The sequence below is a fragment of the Entelurus aequoreus genome, linkage group LG19, assembly GCF_033978785.1.
Source record: "Entelurus aequoreus isolate RoL-2023_Sb linkage group LG19, RoL_Eaeq_v1.1, whole genome shotgun sequence".
Taxonomy (NCBI): Eukaryota; Metazoa; Chordata; class Actinopteri; order Syngnathiformes; family Syngnathidae; genus Entelurus; species Entelurus aequoreus.
Genome location: NC_084749.1, coordinates 23,249,380 through 23,265,512, shown reverse-complemented (window position 1 = coordinate 23,265,512; position 16,133 = coordinate 23,249,380). Strand labels below are relative to the sequence as shown.

General features: G+C 38.7%; 1 protein-coding gene across 1 annotated transcript in view; it reads left to right on the top strand.

Annotated features, from left to right (window-relative positions):
• kank3 (KN motif and ankyrin repeat domains 3) overlaps positions 1-16,133 on the top strand; it is a 90,506-nt gene that overhangs the window by 35,476 nt on the left and 38,897 nt on the right.

Genomic DNA, 16,133 nt, shown 5'->3' with positions numbered 1-16,133 from the left:
TTGCACTGGATGTTGACTTTTATATTTGCACATTAAAAAGCAAATAAGCTACTTTTAATTTTGTTAAATGTTAAAAGTTTTAAATGTTTACATTGTTACAGAATATTTAGTCATGTTGTTGTCAATGTTGACTGTGTGGCCATACTCCTTTTTTTTTTGTAAATAAAAGCCATGCCTTTTGAAAAAACGGGCCAAAATTAATTTTTTCATCTTCATTTTGAATAAAAAAATAATCGGTAAAAGGAAAAATAATCTATAGATTAATCGGGAAAAATAATCTATAGATTAACCGATTAATCGAAAAAAATAATCTATAGATTAATCGATAGAAAAATAATCGTTAGCTGCAGCCTTAAACATGATAGTGTGAGAGTCCAGTCCATAGTGGATCTAACATAATAGTGTGAGAGTCCAGTCCATAGCGGATCTAAAATAATAGTGTGAGAGTCCAGTCCATAGTGGATCTAACATAATAGTGTGAGAGTCCAGTCCATAGTGGATCTAAAATAATAGTGTGAGAGTCCAGTCCATAGTGGGTCCAGCAGGAGATCATCTTGAGTGGAGACAGCTCAGCAGCGCAAAGACGTCCCCAACTGATGCACAGATGAGTGGTCCACCCTGGGTCCCGACTTTGAACAGCTAGTGCTCCTTCTGTGGTCACCTAATCTGTGCCCAGCCTCTCCACAAAGAAGAGGGGGGCAGAGCAGAAAAGAGACGGCAGATCAACTGGTCTAAAAGGGGGGTCTATTTCAAGGCTATAGTATACAAATGAGTTTTAAGATGGGACTTAAATGCTTCTACTGAGGTAGCATCTCTAACTGTTACCGGGAGGGCATTCCAGAGTACTGGAGCCCGAATAGAAAACGCTCTATAGCCCGCAGACTTTTTTTGGGCTCTGGGAATCACTAATAAGCCGGAATTCTTTGAACGCAGATTTCTCGCCGGGACATATGGTACAATACAATCGGCAAGATAGGATGGAGCTAGACCGTGTAGTATTTTATACGTGAGTAGTAAAACCTTAAAGTCGCATCTTAAGTGCAGGTGAGCCAGTATAGGCGTTATATGATCAAACTTTCTTGTTCTTGTTTATAACAACAATACATACAATCATTGACCTACGGCTGCTGGTTTCATTTTGTGCAAATGCCTTTAAAAATGGCGACTTGTTTGGTTGTTGGGTGTGAGGAAGCAGAGTTCTACTGTGGAGGTCCAAATGTACCGTATTTTTCGGACTATAAGTCGCGTTTTTTTTCATAGTTTGGCCGGGGGTGTGACTTATACTCAGGAGCGACTTATGTGTGAAATTATTAACACATTACCGTAAAATATCAAATAATAGAATTTAGCTCATTCACGTAAGAGACTCGACGTATAAGATTTCATGGGATTTAGCGATTAGGAGTGACAGATTGTTTGGTAAACGTATATAGCATGTTCTATATGTTATAGTTATTTGAATGACTCTTACTATATGTTACGTTAACATACCAGGCACGTTCTCAGTTGGTTATTTATGCGTCATATAACGTACACTTATTCAGCCTGTTGTTCACTATTCTTTACTTATTTTAAATTGCCTATCAAATGTCTATTCTTGGTGTTGGGTTTTATCAAATAAATTTCCCCAAAAAATGCGTCTTATATATGTTTTTTTCCTTCTTTATTATGCATTTTCGGCAGGTACGACTTATATTCCGGTGCGACTTATGCTCCGAAAAATACGGTAACAGTGGTGGCCTGCCACAAATGCACGAGAAACACACAAGTGTGTTTTTTAATAACCGAAAGGATAATTGACCTTGTGTCCGACTTTTTAAACACTTTGTTCTATGAGGCCACACCCTCACCAAGCACTTCATTAGGTGTGACATTATGAACCTGCACACAGCTGGGAGTGAGGGAACACAGGCCTTCTGGTGTGGAGAGCAACAAGGGGGGGGTCTCACAAAACATGGAGAGTGTTTGCCACCAAAGAGGCATAAAGCTTCATTGTACACGCTCAATGTGCTTGATTGTGTTCGCCGGACAATCTGGAAGGAAGAGGGAGGGTCTGCGTGTGCTGTCAACCTGACTGCGCTAAGAACAAATGTCACATTGGAGTGGGACGTTCAGCATGTGGAGGCAGGAAGTGGCTCCTTATAAAAAGTGTAAATAGACAAGAGGTGAGAGTGTTTATAGTTGGTTGCCCACACGGGAGTCTTCGTTTGTGACCAAGCGTCATGTGACCTCTGTGTGTTTTGGCTCTATTTGTCCACTCGTATGCTTGCCTTCTCTGCAGTGTTTTCAGGAAGCAGCTTTCAGGACGGCCTGATGGGCTTCCTGTATCCCCTCCCTCCCTCCCCTCCCCAAACACTCCTCCACTTCCACTCCGATTCCTACCGGGAGACAATAGCAGGTCTCCTGCAGGGGCATGGATGGGGCGGTGGGAGTGAATGAGGGGGATTTATTCGGGGAAAAGTAGGCTTCCTTTCAGGAAACTGCAGATTTCTCTCCCAAGCGGCAAGAGGCCCTCTGCTGTTGTCTCCATGTCTATGAAATGTGGATTACAGCGGAGAGGGTTTGGATGCTGACTTCTACAGGAGATTACGATTGGCATTACAAGAGTTTAGGTCAGGGGTCAGCAACCCAAAATGTTGAAAGAGCCATATTGGACCACAAATACAAAAAAGTAATCGGTCTGAAGCCGCAAAAAATCAAAAGTCTTATATAAGTGTTATAATGAAGACAACACATGATGTAAGTGTCTACAAAACCCGTTTCCATATGAGTTGGGAAATTGTGTTGGATGTAAATATAAACGGAATACAATGATTTGCAAATCCTTTTCAACCCATATTCAGTTGAATGCACTACAAAGACAAGATATTTGATGTTCAAACTCATAAACTTTTTTTTTTTTTTTGCAAAAATAATTAACTTAGAATTTCATGGCTGCAACACGTGCCAAAGTAGTTGGGAAAGGGCATGTTCACCACTGTGTTACATGGCCTTTCCTTTTAACAACACTCAGTAAACGTTTGGGAACTGAGGAGACACATTTTTTAAGCTTCTCAGGTGGAATTCTTTCCCATTCTTGCTTGATGTACAGCTTAAGTTGTTCAACAGTCCAGGGGTCTCCGTTGTGGTATTAAAGGCTTCATAATGCGCAACACATTTACAATGGGAGACAGGTCTGGACTACAGGCAGGCCAGTCTAGTACCCGCACTCTTTTACTATGAAGCCACATTGATGTAACACGTGGCTTGGCATTGTCTTGCTGAAATAAGCAGGGGCGTCCATGATAACGTTGCTTGGATGGCAACATATGTTGCTCCAAAACCTGTATGTACCTTTCAGCATTAATGGCGCCTTCACAGATGTGTAAGTTACCCATGTCTTGGGCACTAATACACCCCCATACCATCACAGATGCTGGCTTTTCAACTTTGCGCCTATAACAATCCGGATGGTTCTTTTCCTCTTTGGTCCGGAGGACACAACGTCCACAGTTTCCAAAAACAATTTGAAATGTGGACTCGTCAGACCACAGAACACTTTTCCACTTTGTATCAGTCCATCTTAGATGAGCTCAGGCCCAGCGAAGCCGACGGCGTTTCTGGGTGTTGTTGATAAACGGTTTTCGCCTTGCATAGGAGAGTTTTAACTTGCACTTACAGATGTAGTGACCAACTGTAGTTACTGACAGTGGGTTTCTGAAGTGTTCCTGAGCCCATGTGGAGATATCCTTTACACACTGATGCCGCTTGTTGATGCAGTACAGCCTGAGGGATCGAAGGCCACGGGCTTAGCTGCTTACGTGCAGTGATTTCTCCAGATTCTCTGAACCCTTTGATGATATTACGGACCGTAGATGGTGAAATCCCTAAATTCCTTGCAATAGCTGGTTGAGAAAGGTTTTTCTTAAACTGTTCAACAATTTGCTCACGCATTTGTTGACAAAGTGGTGACCCTCGCCCCATCCTTGTTTGTGAATGACTGAGCATTTCATGGAATCTACTTTTATACCCAATCATGGCACCCACCTGTTCCCAATTTGCCTGTTCACCTGTGGGATGTTCCAAATAAGTGTTTGGTGAGCATTCCTCAACTTTATCAGTATTTATTGCCACCTTTCCCAACTTCTTTGTCACGTGTTGCTGGCATCAAATTCTAAAGTTAATGATTATTTGAAAAAAAATAAATGTTTATCACTTTGAACATCAAATATGTTGTCTTTGTAGCATATTCAACTGAATATGGGTTGAAAATGATTTGCAAATAATTGTATTCCGTTCATATTTACATCTAACACAATTTCCCAACTCATATGGAAACGGGGTTTGTATGTGTGCAGTATGTGCAAATACTGTACTGTACACTAGGAGGACACATCTGTTTGACATAATGACACATACTGTATTTTATTGGCCTTTAGTGGGGTCATTAAAACGAACTGGCTTATGATATTGTTTCTGGTATGTTCTGTGTCCAGATTTGTGAATGAGAGTTTTTATTATTTTGCCTAAAGTCAGCTGGGATAGGCTCTAGCTCCCTGTAACCCTGAAAATGGATGGATGTTTTTCTCATCCAGAAAGTATAAATGGCAGTCAGTCCATTTGACTTTTTACATCGCTCGGGTCTCTTTTGGGGAAAAAGGGGCGGTGATGGAAATGAGGTCATAATTGCAAAACATGATCCTCAGAACTTAAGGCAGCACATTTCCTCTCCTGTGAAAATGTGGATGACCAAATGTTCTCTTGTTGGTCAGTTCCATCCTTGTGTGCCACTCAAGTGTTCCCTTGCTGCCGCCATAGAAAAATGAAAGCTGCGTCAAATACATGCTCTTTTATTTTATTGGCCATATTTTAGGAACTATGTTGTTGCAGAACTACTAATCCAGTTGTAGCTATTAATCTATAAACCATCATAGCTTTAAATGATGCTTGCTGGTGCTCCTTCGTTCACTCGTCTCACTAAATACACTTTATACTGTACCAGACAGGGATGGTTATTGTTTACATTTGAACCGAGACTAGTACCAAATCGGTATACTTTCAAAACTGGTACTTAAGATAGAAAACATGCTTTTTTTTTGTAAAAAATAAAAAAAAGCCTTTTCATTTGACATTCAAGTTTAAAAAAATAAATTGATAATACGTTCAAAAATAAGAACTACAATTACAACAAATTGTCATAATTCTTGCAGCAATACAGAACATAAAGAATGTGCAAAAAAACCGACTTATTTGCGCTTTGTTGTTTGATGCTCATAATTAGGGCAGCAGAGAGTTTATCAATTAGAAAAAAATCTTAGGTTTATATTCTGTGGCTTTGATCAATCATTTGAGGTAAACTAATAATTGATAAAAGCCGGACCACGTGGAGTTCTTTAATCACGCGGACATGACTTAGACTTAGACTTCCTTTTTATTGTCATTCAAATTTCAACTTTACAGCACAGATAAGTGACATTTTGAAAAATGAGAGCGATTGCGTGTAGGGGGCTGTGATCTGTGTGGCGGCAGACAGTGGAGAGTTTTTATTTTGTATTATTATTAAAGCACACATGTTAAAAATGCAAGTTCAATGTTGATGATGTGCATTTATTAAATAAAAATAATCTTTATTTCAACTATTTTCCCTAAAATACGCATTGAAGCTAGCTTTATTTTATTCAAATGTTATTTTGATTTAATGTAATCAAGTTTATTTTTTATTATCTTATTTTATATTTTAATTGATAAAATGCATTTTTTATCCGATGACTTGATTAATCTAACAAATTAATCAATTGATTATGAAAATAAGAAACACCTCGACTGTTTGCCGCCACACAGATCTCGGCACCCACACACCTTATATATAGACAGGTGTGCGCCTTTCCAAATCATGTCCAACAAAACTGAATTTAGCACAGGTGGACTCCAATTAAGCTGTAGGAATCAGTTGACACAGGATGCCTCTGAGCTCATTTTTGAGTTTCATATGGCTGTGAATGCTTATGTACCGTATTTTTCGGACTGTAAGTCGCAGTTTTTTTCATAGTTTGGCCGGGGGGTGCGACCTATACTCAGGAGCGACTTATGTGTGAAATTATTAACACATTACCGTAAAATATCAAATATTATTTAGCTCATTCACGTAAGAGACTAGACGTATAAGACTTCATGGGATTTAGCGATCAGGAGTGACAGATTGTTTGGTAAACGTATAGCATGTTCTATATGTTATAGTTATTTGAATGACTCTTACCATAATATGTTACGTTAACATACCAGGCACGTTCTCAGTTGGTTATTTATGCGTCATATAACATACACTTATTCAGCCTGTTGTTCACTATTCTTTATTTATTTTAAATTGACTTTCAAATGTCTATTCTTGGTGTTGGATTTTATCAAATAAATTTCCCCCAAAAATGCGACTTATACTCCAGTGCGATTTATGTTTTTTTCCTTCTTTATTATGCATTTTCGGCCGGTGCGACTTATACTCTGAAAAATACGATACATGTGATTTATTAGTTTTTTAATTTTAATACATACATTTGCAAAAAATTCAAAACTTTTATTTTTTGCATTGACATTATGTGGTATTGTGTGTAGAATTTTTGAGGGATTTTTTTTTTAAATTTAATTTTGGAATAAGCCTGTAACACAGACCTGGGCATTCTGCGGCCCACGGGCCGCATCCGGCCCTTTGTGCGTCCCTGTCCGGCCCGCGTGAGGCCAATTATAAATTACAAAATACATTTTAAAAAGTATCTATGTCGAGTGTGCAATACAACGGTGCTGCTTTTGTTTTGAAAATCGTTATTTGTATTACTTCCGTGTGGACGTATGCGTGTGCGTGATTGTGAGTGAATGTGAACAGCTGCAATTACAAAATAAAGTTGAAAAAACATCTATGTCGTGCGCGCAATACAACTGTGCTGCTTTTATTTTGAAAAGTATTATTTATGGGCGTGTGTCCGTGTGTAACCTGCGAGTGAAGGTGCACATGCAGCGACAAGTGATGCACGGTTTACACCCGAGACGCTAAAAAGAGAAAAGTTGATGAGGAATGCCGTGTTTTCAACAAGACATGAACTGCAAAGCAACGTCCCCTCTAAGGTGCGTGCCTGCGCAATTGCGCACTGCTCAAGCGTCCGCTGCGCGCAGCAAGTATATGCCGCGCACCAAATCAAATCCCATCTGAATTCTAAACAAAATAAACATATTTATTCTATGGAATTTTGCAATGCAACTTTGAGTGACAGTGACAACAAGCGGCCCTAATGGTGTTCGTCAACACCGTTCAATTGAACACCGTTCAATTATTGTAACGTCTATCGAGATGCTTCGAGGACAGGAATTATATCAATCACTTTATTGAGCAAAACTGTTTATATTCGGACATAACCACACCAAAAACATGAGTAAAACACTTCTATCTCGAAAAACTAGTCATTTTCTGACGTACAAACCAGGCCAAAACCAACTTGTCATCTGTCACCAACACGCATAGCACTAAACCACTGGTGCGTTTATGGCCACACAAAAAGTCGGACAACTCAAACACCACACAAAGTTACACTATGACTCCTCAGTCATACGTGTGCTTATTTTACTGTCATTTATTATTAATGTTAATTTATTTATATTAGTCATGGAATGCTGTTACACACACTATGTTGAAGTATTACTATTATTATTAATTATTATCATTATTATTATTATTTATCTTACGGTATATATCAAAAATAATATTGAGCAAAATTTAATTGAAATATTGTCGATGTGGCCCTCCAGCAGTGCTCGGGTAGCTCATGCGGCCCCCGGTAAAAATTAATTGCCCACCCCTGCTGTAACATAACAAAATGTGGAAAAGTTTAAGTGTATTTGGAGTTTCGAGCACTCTGTGTGGTCCGGAATTGACCAGTTTTTATTAGTTACACAGTCATTAAATGATCAAAGCAACAGAATATTAAATCCAATCTTTTGATTTGTCGAATTGTCCGCAGTCACTTACTACGCCAATTCCTAATAAGTAATATATTGAGTAATAATTAACTAGAAGTGTGTGTTTATGGAAATGATGACTTAGTGCGGTTTCTTTTTGGTTTCCCCACATTTTTTGTCACATTTTTGTGTAGGCTGGCTATATACAGTACTTTAAACATTTCTGGAGGTTTTAGCGGACGTATGAGTATACAATTGCGAGGGTTCGAGTGTGTGGCTTTGAGGCGCTCACAGCTCAGAGTGTCGAGAGCAAAGAATGCAGCCTCACGCTGCTCTCTGTAATTTGCTGCCTGTCATCAAATCAGACAGGAGAGTGTGTGGTGCTGAGAAGAATAACAACAAGTCATGTGAGATGAGGAGGGGGGCGGTCGGTCAGTCATGGGCTGAGATTTTCAGACAGTAGAAAAAAGAAAGTTGCTGAATGGAAATCCTTGAAGAAAGTTTATGTGGAATTGAGTGGAAAAATATTTCTTGTTTTGCAGCTCATGTCTTTAGAACAAGCACTAGTTGACATTTGTCCAGTATTTGTCCATTTTAGGCAAGTTTCACTTTATTTTTATTTGATGCATTGCCATAAGAAGAGTCTCTCATGCTAAAAAAACAAAACATAAATGTTTGTTGTAGTTTTATTTAAAAAAATCAAAAAAGTTAAAGTACCAATGATTGTCACACACACACACCAGGTGTGGTGAAATTCACCTCTGCATTTGACCCATCCCCATGTTCACCCCCTGGGAGGTGAGGGGAGCAGTGAGCAGCAGCGGTGGCTGCGCCCGAGAATCATTTTTGGTGATTTAACCCCCAATTCCAACCCTTGATGCTGAGTGGCAAGCAGGGAGGTAATGGCTCCCATTTTTATAGTCTTTGGTATGACTCGACTGGGGTTTGAACTCACAACCTACCGATCTCAGGGCGGACACTCTAACCACAAGGCCACTGAGTAGGTTTGTTACACGCCACTACGTATCGTTCCGCTGCATGCACGTAGTTATTTGTACAGTATTAAGCATTTATGGGAGTGTGCAGCAGCCTGGAAACATTGTAACATGATGAAATACCGTACAATGATTGTTCTCAGGCCTGAACACAGGTGGAAGAGTCATTGGCAAGTATGTCCGTGTTATTCAAAACCACGAAATGTCATGTAATCGCTGCACTTTGTGGGGGAAACAAACAAAACTAAGTTTAAAAAAAAAAAAAAAAAAAAAATAGTACAGAGTTAATTGCTTCTGTCTGGTTTGGACCAAAGTACACAGCCTGAGGTTTCACCCTTAAAAAAAACTTTGTGTGTGTGTGTGTGTGTGTGTGTGTGTGTGTGTGTGTGTGTGTGTGTGTGTGTGTGTGTGTGTGTGTGTGTGTGTGTGTGTGTGTGTGTGTGTGTGTGTGTGTGTGTGTGTGTGTGTGTGTGTGTGTGTGTGTGTGTGTGTGTGGTGCGCAATGAGACAAGAAACAGAGCCCACACTGAGCACAAACATGCAGTAGCTGATAAGATGATTCTGTACAGAGAGGCTGCTGGAACAGACAACACATGTTTTTATGTCCACTGGTTTGTGAATGAATGAACTCAGTGTACATCCTTACTACTTGTTGGTGTGACTTTTTAAGTGTCTTGTGGGCTTTGTGGTTTTTACTTTGACAATAAACTGTCTGAGCTGACAGGTGTGTGTGTGTGTGCGTGTGCATGTGTGTGTTATCAGTCGGTTACAAGGACGACTAGCGTGTTTCAACAGCATGTTGTAGGAATGTGCCAGAGGCTGCTGGGAAACACATCTGTGTGTGTTTGAAGCTAAATGAATGACTACACACACTTGAGGTTGTTAGTGTATAAGAGTTTGTAAGTGAGCTCATATTTCAGAAATAGCGAATCTGCCATCTGCTAGTTTCCCGTAACTCACCGCTTCTCTCTCACGATCATGTCTTATCAGAAAAAGATGGTTTCGACTAAGCAGTTCGGTTAATTTTAGCGCAAACAAAGTGACACAGTACATTGCTACACACTTAAATGCCTTTAAAAAAAAAAAAGAAACAAAAAAACACATGGCATGGAATTAGGGCTGGGCGATATATCGATATACTCGATAAATCGTGGGTTTGTCTCTGTGCGATATAGAAAATGACCATATCGTGATATCCGAGTATACGTTCTCACGCAGTTGCTTTTAGCTGCGGGCATTACACTACAGGCTCTTCTTACTCTTCTAGTCTCTGCTTCTCACAGAGACATAAAACAAGCGCACCTTCTTACATACGTCACACGCGTATACGCCCTCGCGGAGCAAAGAGGTAGCGGCATGGGTAAAGTTAGCTGTGGTGCGAGTGGTAATACGAGAGAAAAAAGTGCGAATCTGGTAACAAATGAAGGAAGAATTAATTCCCAAGAAAAACAGCACGGGGTCCATCGTCTGGCGGTGGTTTGGCTTCAAGTGGGAATATGTTGAACAGACAACCGTAATTTGTCAAGTGTGCGGCAAAAGCATTGCTGCAAAAAGTAGCATTACTGCTAATTTGTGGCATCATTTGAAAAGTCACCCGCTAGAGAATGAAGAGTGCTTGAAACTCCGCAAGTCAACATCTCCGTTCGGTGCCACACCCACAAAATGCCGAGGCAACCATTTCCACATCAACACCGCATGAAAAAAATAGTCCACAACAGAAGGAGATAACGTCCGCAGGAACCTACCACATAGCGAAGGACATACTCTATTTAGTTTCCTATTATGCAGCTCATTTTTATTTGACAGTTATTGAAATATCTGTGTGACATCATGCACAAAAGTGCACTTTATTTGTTTTAAACTATTGTAGTGGCGTTCTTTCCAAAAAGTGCACTTTAATTTAGTGTTTTGATATGTCATCTTAGTGACATCATGCACAAAAGTGCACTCATAGCTTGTTTTAAAATGTCTCTGACAATCTTGCACTTTGTTTTGAAATGACATGAATGTTTGTGCCACTGCTTAATAACGGTTTAATAAATACAGTTTTGGTCAATTGACTTAGTTGTGATTTCCCTCTCTGCATGAAAGTTTAAAATGAGCATATATTAATGCAATATGAACAAGAATGTTTTAATGTAGACACATACAATCATCATACTGCTGTGATTATATGCATCAAGTGTTCATTCAAGGCTAAGGCAAAATATCGAGATATATATTGTGTATCGTGACATGGCCTAAAAATATTGAGATATTAAAAAATGGCCATATCGCCCAGCCCTACATGGAATTGTCTATAATTTCCATTCTCATTGAGAGGAAGTAACGACTGACCAATCAGAGGACAGCAGTGTGTATAGGTCCACTCTACGGATGGGCGATATGGCCAAAAATCTCTATCGTGATATATATTGCAGCCTCTTGCGATAACAATATACATTACCATATACTATTTGGCATTAAATGATAATAGAACCATTTCAAAACGGGTTACAAAGGCACTTAATTTGGCAGCTGACATATGCAGTAACATAGTAGTTCTCAATCTTTTTTCACCAACTACCACCATTAATGACCAACATTAAAAAAACAGTAGCATAGTAGGCCCAAGTGTTAACTAAAAACAAGGCAGAGGTTTTATTTAACAATTGTATTTAGTAGAGATGTCCGATATCAGCCTGCCGATATTATCGGCCGATAAATGCTTTAAAATGTAATATCGGAAAATATCGGTATCGTTTTTTTTAATATCAGTATCGTTTTTTGGGGTTATTTTTTATTAAATCAACATAAAAAACACAAGATACACTTACAATTAGTGCACCAACCCAAAAAACCTCCCTCCCCCAAAAAGGGTTGTTTCTTTCTGTTATTAATATTCTGGTTCCTACATTATATATCAATATATATCAATACAGTCGGCAAGGGATACAGTCCGTAAGCACACATGATTGTGCGTGCTGCTGGTCCACTAATAGTACTAACCTTTAACAGTTAATTTTACTCATTTTCATTAATTACTAGTTTTTAATGTACCGGTAACTGTTTTTATATTGTTTTACTTTCTTTTTTATTCAAGAAAATGTTTTTTATTTATTTCTTATTTTATTTTATTAATTTTTTTTAAAAGGACCTTATCTTCACCATACCTGGTTGTCCAAATTAGGCATAATAATGTGTTAATTCCACGACTGTATACGTGTATATCGGTATCGGTTGATATCAGTATCGGTAATTAAGAGTTGGACAATATCGGAATATCGGATATCGGCAAAAAAGCCATTATCGGACATCCCTAGTATTTAGTATTTTGGCCACTGTAACGTTACACACAGTTTGAACAGTAACACTGTGTTTGAATATTCAATTAGGTAATTCTTAGGCGTACCACTAGATGGAGCCTGCTTACCACTGGTGGTACACATTAAGGCTGAAACGACGCGTCGACGTAGTCGACGTCATCGACGTCATCGGTTATGTAAATACGTCGACGCCGTTTTTGTGCGTCGACGCGTCGCATAATGACGTCACACTACCGTCATGGCGGAGCGCAAAGCAGACTGTGCGAGCGAGGGGAAAAACGCACGCCAAAAGTCGTCAAAAGTGTGGGAGTATTTCAATACACAGCCTAATAATGTTGTTGTATGCACACTGTGTCGAGCGGAAATGGCCTATCATAGCAGCACAACGGCTATGAACGAACATTTGAAAAGAAAACCATCAACCATCAACTAGTCAATCGTCCGCGTTAGCATACGTTGTCATCATTACACAAAAACATGAATGTGTTATTTGTATCTGCTAGGGGTGTAACGGTATGTGTTTTGTATTGAACCGTTTCGGTACGGGGATTTCGGTTCGGTACGGGGGTGTACCGAACGAGTTTCTAAGCTAAAGCTAACTTTAGCTGCTAAAGTCTTAACAAGTTGCTTTGCTCCGTCTGCCTCTGTCTCAGCACGCAGCATTGTCCCACCCATACAACCATCTGATTGGTACACACGCAGCATTGTCCCACCCACACAACCATCTGATTGGTACACATGAAGCATTATCAGCCAATCAGCAGTGCGTATTCATAGCGCATGTAGTCAGCGCTTCAGCGTGGAGCAGATAGGTGTTTAGCAGGTGAGCATCAGGCAGCGGACTCTCCCCAAATGATAATAAACACCTCCCAGTCAACTACTAGTAACATCACTATGAGCCCGTTGACCTTCTAGAAACTTAAACTGCAGCTCAGCTTGCTCGCAGTCCTGGTTTGAGGTGAAGGCTAATTACCTCTCAGTTCCAGCCACATCGACCCCTTCTGAGCGCCTATTTTCAGCTGCTGGGAATATTGTAAACAAGAAAAGAAGCAAAGCAAGTAGACATGCTAACCTTTCTTCATTACAACTGTTAGTCACTCACTGGAATGAGTAGAATTGGTTATTGTGTACTGTGTTGGACTGGATGTTTATTTTGCACATTTTAAAGCAAAATAAGCAATACTTTTACTTTTTAAATGCTTATACTATTGCAGAATATTAAGATTTGCACTGGATGTTTACTTTTATATTTGCACATTAAAAAGCAAATAAGCTACTTTTAATTTTGTTAAATGTTAAAAGTTTTAAATGTTTACATTGTTACGGAATATTTTGTCATGTTGTTGTCAATGTTGACTGAGTGGCCATACTTTTTTTTTTGTAAATAAAAGCCATGCCTTTTGAAAAAGCTGGCCTACTTTTATTTTTTCATCTTCATTTTAAATAAAATAAAATAAAAAATAATCGGTAAAAGGAAAAATAATCTATAGATGAATCGAAAAAATAATCTATAGATTAACCGATTAATCGAAAAAAATAATCTATAGATTAATCGATAGAAAAATAATCGTTAGCTGCAGCCTTAGTACACATACCACAGTTTGAGAATCCCAGCGGTAAGTTATTTAGGGCTGCACAATAATCCAACTTTAATCAGAATCACGATTTTAGCAGCTACGATTAAATGAGGGTGTTCATCGACGATATTAATGTTTGAAAAACATGCCGCGGTGCATATCAAATCAAGCACTTGGACAACAGTCAGCCAAGCCCCAGCAAACTGTGGACTCATGTGAGAGTGAGTGAAAACAAAGGCTGACAGTAGATCAGCTGTTCGCCAGTAGCGCCCGAAAATATTAGGAAAAATAAATGCATTATGACATTGGTGCCCTCCGCTCCTGTAGAGTGACCCATAGCGTGCCAACAGGCACCCATTTTATTCCGGAACACACCTTGCCGTTCTCTAGGAACCCGCCCGCTTGTTCCCCTAAACCCGGAAATGCGCCAGTGCCGATGAACTAATGCACGCTACATCGAGTTACACGGCAAAGCTATTTTGGCCATAATCGTGCAGCCCTAACATATTGCATCGTTTCCAATTTACTTGTTAATTTACTGTTCAAATCTGGTTATTGTATGTAACATGGTTATATCAGTGTGTGAATGTGTGTGTGTGTGAATGGGTGAAGGTGGAAAATAGTGTCAAAGCGCTTTGAGTTCCTTAAAAAAGGTAGAAAAGCGCTATACAAGTACGACCCATTTACCATTTACCCTTTACCATCTATATACACTTCTATTACAATGTAATGAATACTTATTCTTCTGTTGTTTGGATACTTCACATTAGTTTTGGGTAATACTACGATTTTGTATATCGAGCCAATACCAAGTAGTACCCGGGCAATATCGGTCATACCAATGCTGATACTGCAATTTTTTTTTAAGATCACTGAATGATTACATTTTTTATCATAAAAATACTTACCGACAAAAACACTAAATGAAGTTGTAATATCAATTAAATATTCCAATTATTTCCTTATTTCCTTTAAATTACATGCAATATTTTCAGCAAAATAAAGTCAATAGTGCAAAATAAGTAAACATAAGCAAGAACTACCATTTGCTTTGATTTAAATCCTTCGGCTTTTGCCCTTAAAGCCCTCCTGAGTCCAGGGACTTATTTCCTGAGTTTGTAAACAATAACAAAAACGACAAAATAGTTTTGGTAATAAGAAAATATTGATTAAAAAAAACAAAAAAAAGATTATGTAATAAATATTGATGTAATCACTATAGTATCAACCATATACTGATACTATACTCATACTTGGTTTTGTTACTGTGGATAATTGTATCAATCCGCCCACCCCTGTTTATATTCAAGAGCTCTTGCTTCGCAGTTAACATGGCTTCTTGTATCCTCCGACGGTGTGTAGCATTAGTCCATTCATGTAGCCCTCCAATGATCATACTACATGAATTATTGTTTGCCGCCATGGTGGTGAGGATTGTTGACTCCCACTGTGGAGGGACATTAGCCGCTAGCAAGGACTCTACATTGCGTACAGGACACGGTCGCTTGCCCTTTTTCAAATTTGCAGGACACAGCTAGAATGTGTCATCAACATGCATTATCACGATATAACAATAGTATTAAAATTAGGGATGTCCGATAATGGCTTTTTGCCGATATTCCGATATTGTCCAACTCTTTAATTACCGATACCGATATCAACCGATACCGATATATACAGTCGTGGAATTAACACATTATTATTATGCCTAATTTGGACAACCAGGTATGGTGAAGATAAGGTCCTTTTTTTAAAAATTAATAAAATTAAATAAGATAAATAAATTAAAAACATTTTCTTGAATAAAAAAGAAACTAAAACAATATAAAAACAGTTATATAGAAACTAGTAATTAATGAAGATGAGTAAAATTAACTGTTAAAGGTTAGTACTATTAGTGGACCAGCAGCACCCACAATCATGTGTGCTTACGGACTGTATCCCTTGCAGACTGTATTGATATATATTGATATATAATGTAGGAACCAGAATATTAATAACAGAAGGAAACAACCCTTTTGTGTGAATGAGTGTGAATGAGTGTAAATGGGGGAGGGAGATTTTTTGGGTTGGTGCACTAATTGTAAGTGTATTTTGTGTTTTTTATGTTGATTGAAAAAAAACCAACAAAAAAAACAGATACAGATAATAAAAAAGCCGATACAGATAATTTTTGATATTACATTTTAAAGCATTTATCGGACATCTCTAATTAAAATCTCTATCGTTGGTCACATTTTTATCGTGTACATCACGCAACCCTTTTCCAACCTCTTTACGACAACATAACACTCAACACGAGGGCTGACACAAAGTGGTACTCCCTCTTATTT